Here is a 7,580-nt window from a genome sequence, read left to right on the forward strand (position 1 = left end):
AATTAGTAGTGAATTCAATTTGATAGCTATGAGCTAATTGTCTTACTTTGAAAGTTCGTATAAAGGTTTGTAATAATATTAGTTCATTATCTCATTAGTTTAATAAATTGTCCAAGTAGGGAATATGGCATGAATGTTGGTCATTATTTAATTTTGTTGTTAGCTAAGTAAGAAGTGATGTAGAAGTACCAAGAAAACTACAATAATGATATTTATTGTTAAATAAGGTTAAGATGGTGTTGATGGTATATTTTTATAATATAATAGATGTGGGTATAAACGTTGGCGAAAGGTAATATGATATAGCTTGTTACAATGTTAAAACGTTATGAATGTTTATGATATACAGTTAGGTTGCATGTAAGGTAACTCTGTTGAATTAACTTGTATAATAATTCCCTTTCTATAAATTCGATGCTTATCTATCTTCACAAAACAAAGTGGCCAAATAATTAGGCCTATTAGATTAAAAGCGAGTATATGAGAATGAAAAGAGATGTACAAGCATAAATTGCCACACTTTACATCAATGATAATTAGAAATAGAATTTGCATTAAGTAAATCATGAAAATTCTCGGAAAATATTTCCTTCCTTTATGAATCATTTATTTTCAGTTTCATATGCAATTTATTCTTTGGCATATATATATATATATGTCATATTTGTTTAAAAATAGTATTAATCATATTTTTATTCTGTTCTTTGAATTTGAATAGTTGGAATGAATATAACTTATATTCGGAAATCATAATCGACGAACAACCTTTAATAGATTGCGAATTCTTTTCAAAGAATTTATAGGCCTCTAAATAGGAGTTTCTCATGATTTTCACATAAAAGAAATACATAAATATAATAAACAATTTGTGGAAAATCCCTAAACCATTACAAATATTTTGCGCAATTAGGGATACGTTCGCGTACCCTGATTATATTTTTAAAAGTAAAAATTCGGATTATGCGTACGCGCAATTTCGAACGAATATTTAATAAAAGGATTTATCCAAAGGCGTTAAATCAATTTCATAAAAACCCGAGATGTACGGTTCACTATTCAAGAAAAACAAATATTCTTGATTCGACACAATTTTGAAAAATGATTGCTTAATAAATATATTATCAAAAGTTATTGTGTACACGTACGCGTGACACAAGTCCGCAATTTTTTTTAAAACACGAATATACGTACGCGTAATTCGATTCAAAGAAGGGTCCTCAAACACAGTAAGTATAAGCGGTAGCAAAAAAATCATGTAACATCAATATGTTTAATAAAAATCAAGATAATTAAGCCAATAATAAAAACAGTTAAGCGACCGTGCTAGAACCACGGAATTCGGAAATGCCTAACACCTTCTTCCGGATTAACAGAATTCCTTACTCAGGATTTCTGGTTCGCAGAATAATAAACAGAGTCATATTCTCCTCGATTCAGGGATTGAAAATGGTGACTTGGGACGCCTTAAAATTCCCAGGTGGCGACTCTGAAATAACTAAATAAATCCCGTTTCGACTGTCCTTCAATTGGAGAAAACTCCCCACGCACCCCGCGGGCGCGGTGAAAAGGAGGTGTGACACTAGCCACTACAAGAAATAAGGGTTATGGCCACATTTATTTGGTGTCATTTATAATAAATGTCAGAAATTAATTACTTTTGTGACATTTATTAAAAACTGTTGCTAACATAATGACATTTGATAATAAATGTGAGAAAAGTATGACATTTTGATTTAAATATTGCAATATTAATAAGAAATTACCGACAATTACAATTAAAGAAGGAAACTTTAACCTAATGTCTAACTTTTAAATACGTGAAACGAAACAAATTAGACCCACAACGGCGGCTCCCGTGATATAATTCTTCTAGGTCTCCTTCACTCTGCTCCCATCGTTGAGTTCTTTCTAGCCTTTGGAATCCTCTGCTAATGGTGCCTTATCCGTCGATTGTTTCTTTTCTGCCTTTGATACTGTCGTAGACAAGAAGGATTGAGAAAGCAAAGTTGCGACATGGGACGAGGAGGCTACAGACGATATATTATTTAAAATTAAGATAAGATTTCCTTCTGAAGTTTGATGTCTCCACTGGTTCGAATATGAAGTCTTTCGATCTCTCTTTCTCTGCTACATTTAGGTAGCATCGTGATTAATTATTCACACATCTTTGTTCATTGATAATCATACAATTAAGTTTAGTTATTTTAAGATTTTTATAGTGTGTAGCTTTGATGATATTATTTGCTTGCAAAATTGGTGCTTTCTTGAAATATTTGTGTTTACGCAGCGCTTTCATTTGTTCTTTAGTTTGGAGTGCTTGAGGGGAAGGTAAAGATATTTTTTGGGGGGTTTTCGGGGAGGGGTTTCTAAGCAAATTTTATTTTGTTTTTGATAAAGCATTCAGTTAATTTTGTTTGATTTTCCATCTTGCTTTAGAGTAAGAAATTTATTGTCTAACTCTAATTAGAGTAATGAATGTTGTCAGGTTTTTCATCTAAAGATACTCAAATGGTTGATTGTTGGCTCATATGTCTATTCCAACGTATAGATTAATCATTAGCGTCACTATCTTGGTGGGAGGAATGTGGAAATGAGGTAATTCTTATTTCAATTCTGACACTGGTTTCAAATAGGATACAAATATTCAGTGATCTTAGTTGGGATTTGGCAAGCTGATGAAACAAAGAGTTTTGCTTGATAGTGGAGTTTGGATGAAACTAGCTATGCATGTGTCTTTAGTTTTACCTCTATTTGATCTTGTTCTAAAAAAGCAATATTTTTTAGTTTTCTTTTGTATTTTTTGTTTACTTATATATGATATATCAAGTATGTCTCACTCAAATGAGTTATGTTTCTCGCAGGGTTACATTTAGATGTGTGCTGGTTATGGAGCTCAATTTAGAGGTATGCAAGTTTTGGAGCTCCATGTTTATTTCTTGTACAGTAAACTTCTGCTGACTGATTAAAGTGCTCCTTAACAGTGGTTGCTGAGGTTAGGATTGTTGATTCCAATATCACCAAATTCAATACTCCACCAACTTTTACCAACTTGTTAAACGTTTGAATTGTTGTGTATCTCTGTGTCAAATTCATGATAATATTGTTATTCTCCTTGATTTCTTTTAAGCCAAATAGTATGTAATTGATTGTTGCAGTCTTTGTAAGTTAGTTTTATTTGTTATAATTTTTGGATTAGGAGATACTTTACTTAGAAAGATAATTATTGGACTATGATAATATACAACTACTTAAACGAATAGCTGTTATCTTCGATTAAATCCTACTGCATAGTTTATAGAGTTGCCTAATATCCTTTCTGTTCTCTTCCAGGGAATTTATTACTTAAAGTTGAAATTCTGCAATAATTAGTGGTATTAGCCATCATTTGATCATCACCTTGGACAATCTTTTTCTAGAAAGTCAGTAGATTATCAAATGAGTAGGCACTCAAACGACATGGGGAGGAAGCTTCTAAAAGAAAGTAGCAGAAGGAGGGGAAACAGAGCCGAAGAAGTGAAAATATCTCTTGTCCCAATATTAGTTTGAATCCAGCAATGTTTAATTGTAAAGATGTATAGCTATTCACAATTTTATTCTTGTATATGGATCATATGTTTGCAAATATTTTATTTTTGTTTAAATTGTCTATAGTGAATGACATTTGTAAGTACAATTTGAACTTTGATGGTTATATTTTCCTGTTAATAAAATAAAATTTTAGTTTCTACATTAAAATGCCAATGAGTATTTTAATTTTGACATTAAAGGATATGCTACAGAAATGTCATAAGTCACTCAAATTTCCCGACACTTCTAAATGTCATAAACTAAGCTACGAACTATTTATTTACTGACAATATATTAAATGTCAGAAATTTAAAGTGACATTTCAAAAAGAGTCATGAAATAAATGTCGTAAATTATTTACCGACATTAATATAAATGTCGGAAATTTTCCGACATTGAAATTTACGACATTTGACCTAAGTGTAAAATAAATGTCGGTAAGTAAATTTACGACATTTATGGCACTTAATGCGACATTTATTAAATGTCATAGTAGCCCTTATTTCTTGTAGTGAGCCGCCCTATCAATCTTCTCTGAATCCATCTCAATCATGGATTCTTTCCATGATTTTCTTGCCTTTTATATGTTATCAAAGTATTACCTTCAAGACTATGGTATCACTTAGTACTTGCCTAAACATGGCAAGTACCATCTCCCAAATTCGGGCCGTTCAACTTCAATCGCTAGAATCTGGATAATATCTCATCCATATACATGGAAAAATCGATAATTTCTCATACCAGTAGACCGATTCTCAAATGTTGAACCCTAATTAGGGTTTGATTTTTGATTTCTTTCCTTTACTGGTTATTTTATGATTGCATGTATGCTTTTACCTTTCTTCATTCATATTTGGTTGATTTCTTTCTTTATTTACTCGCCTGATTTAACGACTATATAAACCCCTCCCTATTCCCCCTTGAGACAGACCTTTAATGGCTAGATTTCACTAAAAATTGAAGTTATTGTTTTATTTTTCTCTCATTCTCTTGTTCTATACTTTGATTCTTGGTCGACTGAATGCCAAGACCACCCGGATTCAATTTTTCAACCTTTTCTTGGTGCGAGCACTGCCCAGGGTTCATTTGAAGTCCTTGGGAACTTTGATGCACTAAGATTCTGGGTTCTTGCTCTTTGTTGATATTTAGAATACTATAGAATTTTGTTCTTTCTTGTTGTCCGTTTAACTGGTAAGTCACTTGGCTTTTGCAATTTCATTCTTATGTGTCTATGATTTGCATATTTTTACTTCTGAAATTCATGGCTTAATGTGTTTCTGGGCTAATTTTGTGTGCAACTTTGTTAGCTTTGCACTTGCTTTGAGCCTCTTTAGCATTTAATTTCACCTAAAGCTACCAGTTCTGAGATATGTTATTTGAATATGCTTCACCTGAATGATTTAGACCCTCTTAAGTTCATATTAGCCTGATGTGTTGATACTTGAATGTCTACATTTGCTATTTGACATGAGCTTGCTTTCCCACTTTGTTCTAAATCTCTGTAATAGCTGACTTGCATCTGTAACGTGTTCTAATCTATGTTAAGACCTTCACTATTGGCTATGACTCGTTCTCCTGTTAATATGTTCCTCAACATGTCTTTGGTTTGCGTGATTCTGTAGCCTTAGTGATTATTTGGGACCTTTGGAATGGCTATCTTAATTTATGTTTCCCTACCATGTTTAATACTATTTTGCTTCATAATGCAAGTTAACATATCTGTCTTTTGATATTGTGATGGACACTTAGCATAATTTGGACCCTTGAGCTTTAAACCTTCTAAGTTAGTGCTATTCAAATTCTGTCCTTTAATCATTATTCTCTCACCCCCTTTTGTTACCTACATTATTCTGAATCCATCACTCTTGGCCGGCTGAAAGTCAAGGCCACTAAGTCTCTCTCTATTGACCTCCCTAGTGTGAGCACTGCTCGGGGTCCATTTGAGACCCTTGTGAACTCTGACACACCAGGACTTGAGGTTCTTTAGCCACTCTCTCTACTACTGAGACTTGAGTATCTTTAACACTCAGTTCTTTCCTCATTCTATCTACTGAATATACAAACTGGTTTGTTTAAGTGATTCAATATCTGTATCATATGGTCAATATATGGCTGTTTGGTTTGGCTTGAGTTCCTTTATGGTTTCTGGGCCATACTAATGAATATAGTCCTCCGTCAGAATCTGGGTACGCTATGTGTGAAGAAAGAAGGCCCAAGCAATGCTGGGTGTTTCCTTTTGGGCCTGCTATGGGCCTACTGTTATTGCCTATATAATATTTTCTAATTATATTCATTACTGGGTCTATAATAATTTTGTAATAAATAATTAGGGTGTTAGTGAAATTGGAAAAACGGGTATACTCTAATATTTGCATGAAAGGGTAGAAAAGTATGCCTATAGGATTCGTATGATCTACTTGCTATTTTATCCAACCTGCCATATATGCTATTAAATCTTCATGTACACTGGTAGAAATCATACCATTAGGAAAATTACACACTCACACAACTTGTGCTTTATTTATTCCTATGACTACTGCTATGTGTTACTAGACAGCATGCCTATAGGAAATAAATGTCAATAAACATTCCTTTGATTTGTATAACTTCAACATGTTCATTAGATTCCACGCCTATAGGATTATACTAGCTTATGTTCTACTGATTTTCACCTAGAAATCATGTCCATAGGACCTTAATCAATCAATAAGCTATTGTTATTGTTATCATATTGCTCCGCCTAGATAACATGCTTATAGGGGTAAAATGTTATAAATATCAAGTTCGATTGTCGATTGCTAGAGATCCTTTTTATAGGACACTATCACTCGCTTAATTTCGTTTATGAGATCAACTTGCCAAGTCTGGGCTCTCAGAACTATTTTCATTCTTTAGCTACGCCACTATTAGAAATCATGCCTATAGGACAATGCCACTTTTCTAAACTGGTATCTATAAAACTAGCCTTAACAGTTTTAAAGTTCGTAAATGGTCTACTGCCCCATCACTAAGAGTAATAATATTATATTTGCAATATTGGAATTCAAAGTCAGATAGAAACCATGACTATAGGGTTTTTAGTCCTTATCCTGAAACTGTCTAATGCCTAATGTGAAAATCTGTTTGCGTGCGTTTATTGTCCAAGTGTGGAGGCTAACCTGAGCCCTTGACTGCCTTACATGAAGTCCAACTTGTTTTGTATGTCGCCTAATTTTATTATTTTGAGCAGCCTAGGTAAAGTCTAGAACCACCAAATGGAGATCCAATGCCTCCTGGACCATAGGCATGGCACAGGTAGTGCACACATAGGATACGACTTAGAATTGAATTAAAGAACATTTAGGTAAACAACTTTAACATAGTAATCGGGTAGTAGGAGATGATAGTCCTTTCATGCTGAATAATATGAGTAACTCCCTACCCCAAGGAAGTTGTGAAGTATTATTTATGTTGCACGGGGTGATCCTTTAGGCTAAAAAACTTAGGACCTCCCATTCTCTTCTTTATACATTTAGTCATCTAATATAGACCGTTGTAGTTATATCTTTGTAATCCTCATTTCTCATTGTGTTATAATAAATTCCTTTAACCCGTACTCTCTTTGTTTATCTTGCCTAATTATAGTTGTGGACCTCGAAGAGTACCTACACCTACTCTTTGAGGTAATTTGAGCCCTTACCCGATCTTTGGTGGCGTTGACCAGTCAAACAGAGTTATCTGCATAATAGGTTCCCTAACGTACCTCAAAACCCGTTAGGTAGCGACTCTTCTTCTTTTAGCACTCTCTCTCCCATCCAAAAGAGTTGTAACATGTAAAATACTACTTTTGTGAGAAAACGGGGCCGCGACAGTCTGGAAGATGGGCTGAAATATTTTTATCATAGCCTTTTGAGACAAAGATAGAGCAGTTTTAAACCGAAAGGCATGACGTTTCACTGAAAATGGTGATCGAAAATGCAAAAACCATTTTTCCCTATCATCCGGATGGATTCCCAATCCCCAAAAGCCTGATT

At 33.8% G+C, this 7,580-nt stretch overlaps 1 long non-coding RNA gene across 2 annotated transcripts; it reads left to right on the top strand.

Annotated features, from left to right (window-relative positions):
- Positions 1-1,815: 1,815 nt before the first annotated feature.
- On the top strand, positions 1,816-3,641 carry LOC104216502 (uncharacterized). 2 transcript variants are annotated; one of them, XR_708511.2, is made up of 4 exons: positions 1,816-2,137; positions 2,486-2,595; positions 2,862-2,904; positions 3,331-3,641. It is a non-coding gene; the product is annotated as an uncharacterized lncRNA (long non-coding RNA). The 2 variants fall into 2 exon arrangements; XR_708510.2 differs by lacking the exon at positions 1,816-2,137 and having other exon boundaries at positions 2,355-2,595.
- Positions 3,642-7,580: the final 3,939 nt, after the last annotated feature.

The sequence above is a fragment of the Nicotiana sylvestris genome, chromosome 4, assembly GCF_000393655.2.
Source record: "Nicotiana sylvestris chromosome 4, ASM39365v2, whole genome shotgun sequence".
In the NCBI taxonomy this organism is placed as follows: Eukaryota; Viridiplantae; Streptophyta; class Magnoliopsida; order Solanales; family Solanaceae; genus Nicotiana; species Nicotiana sylvestris.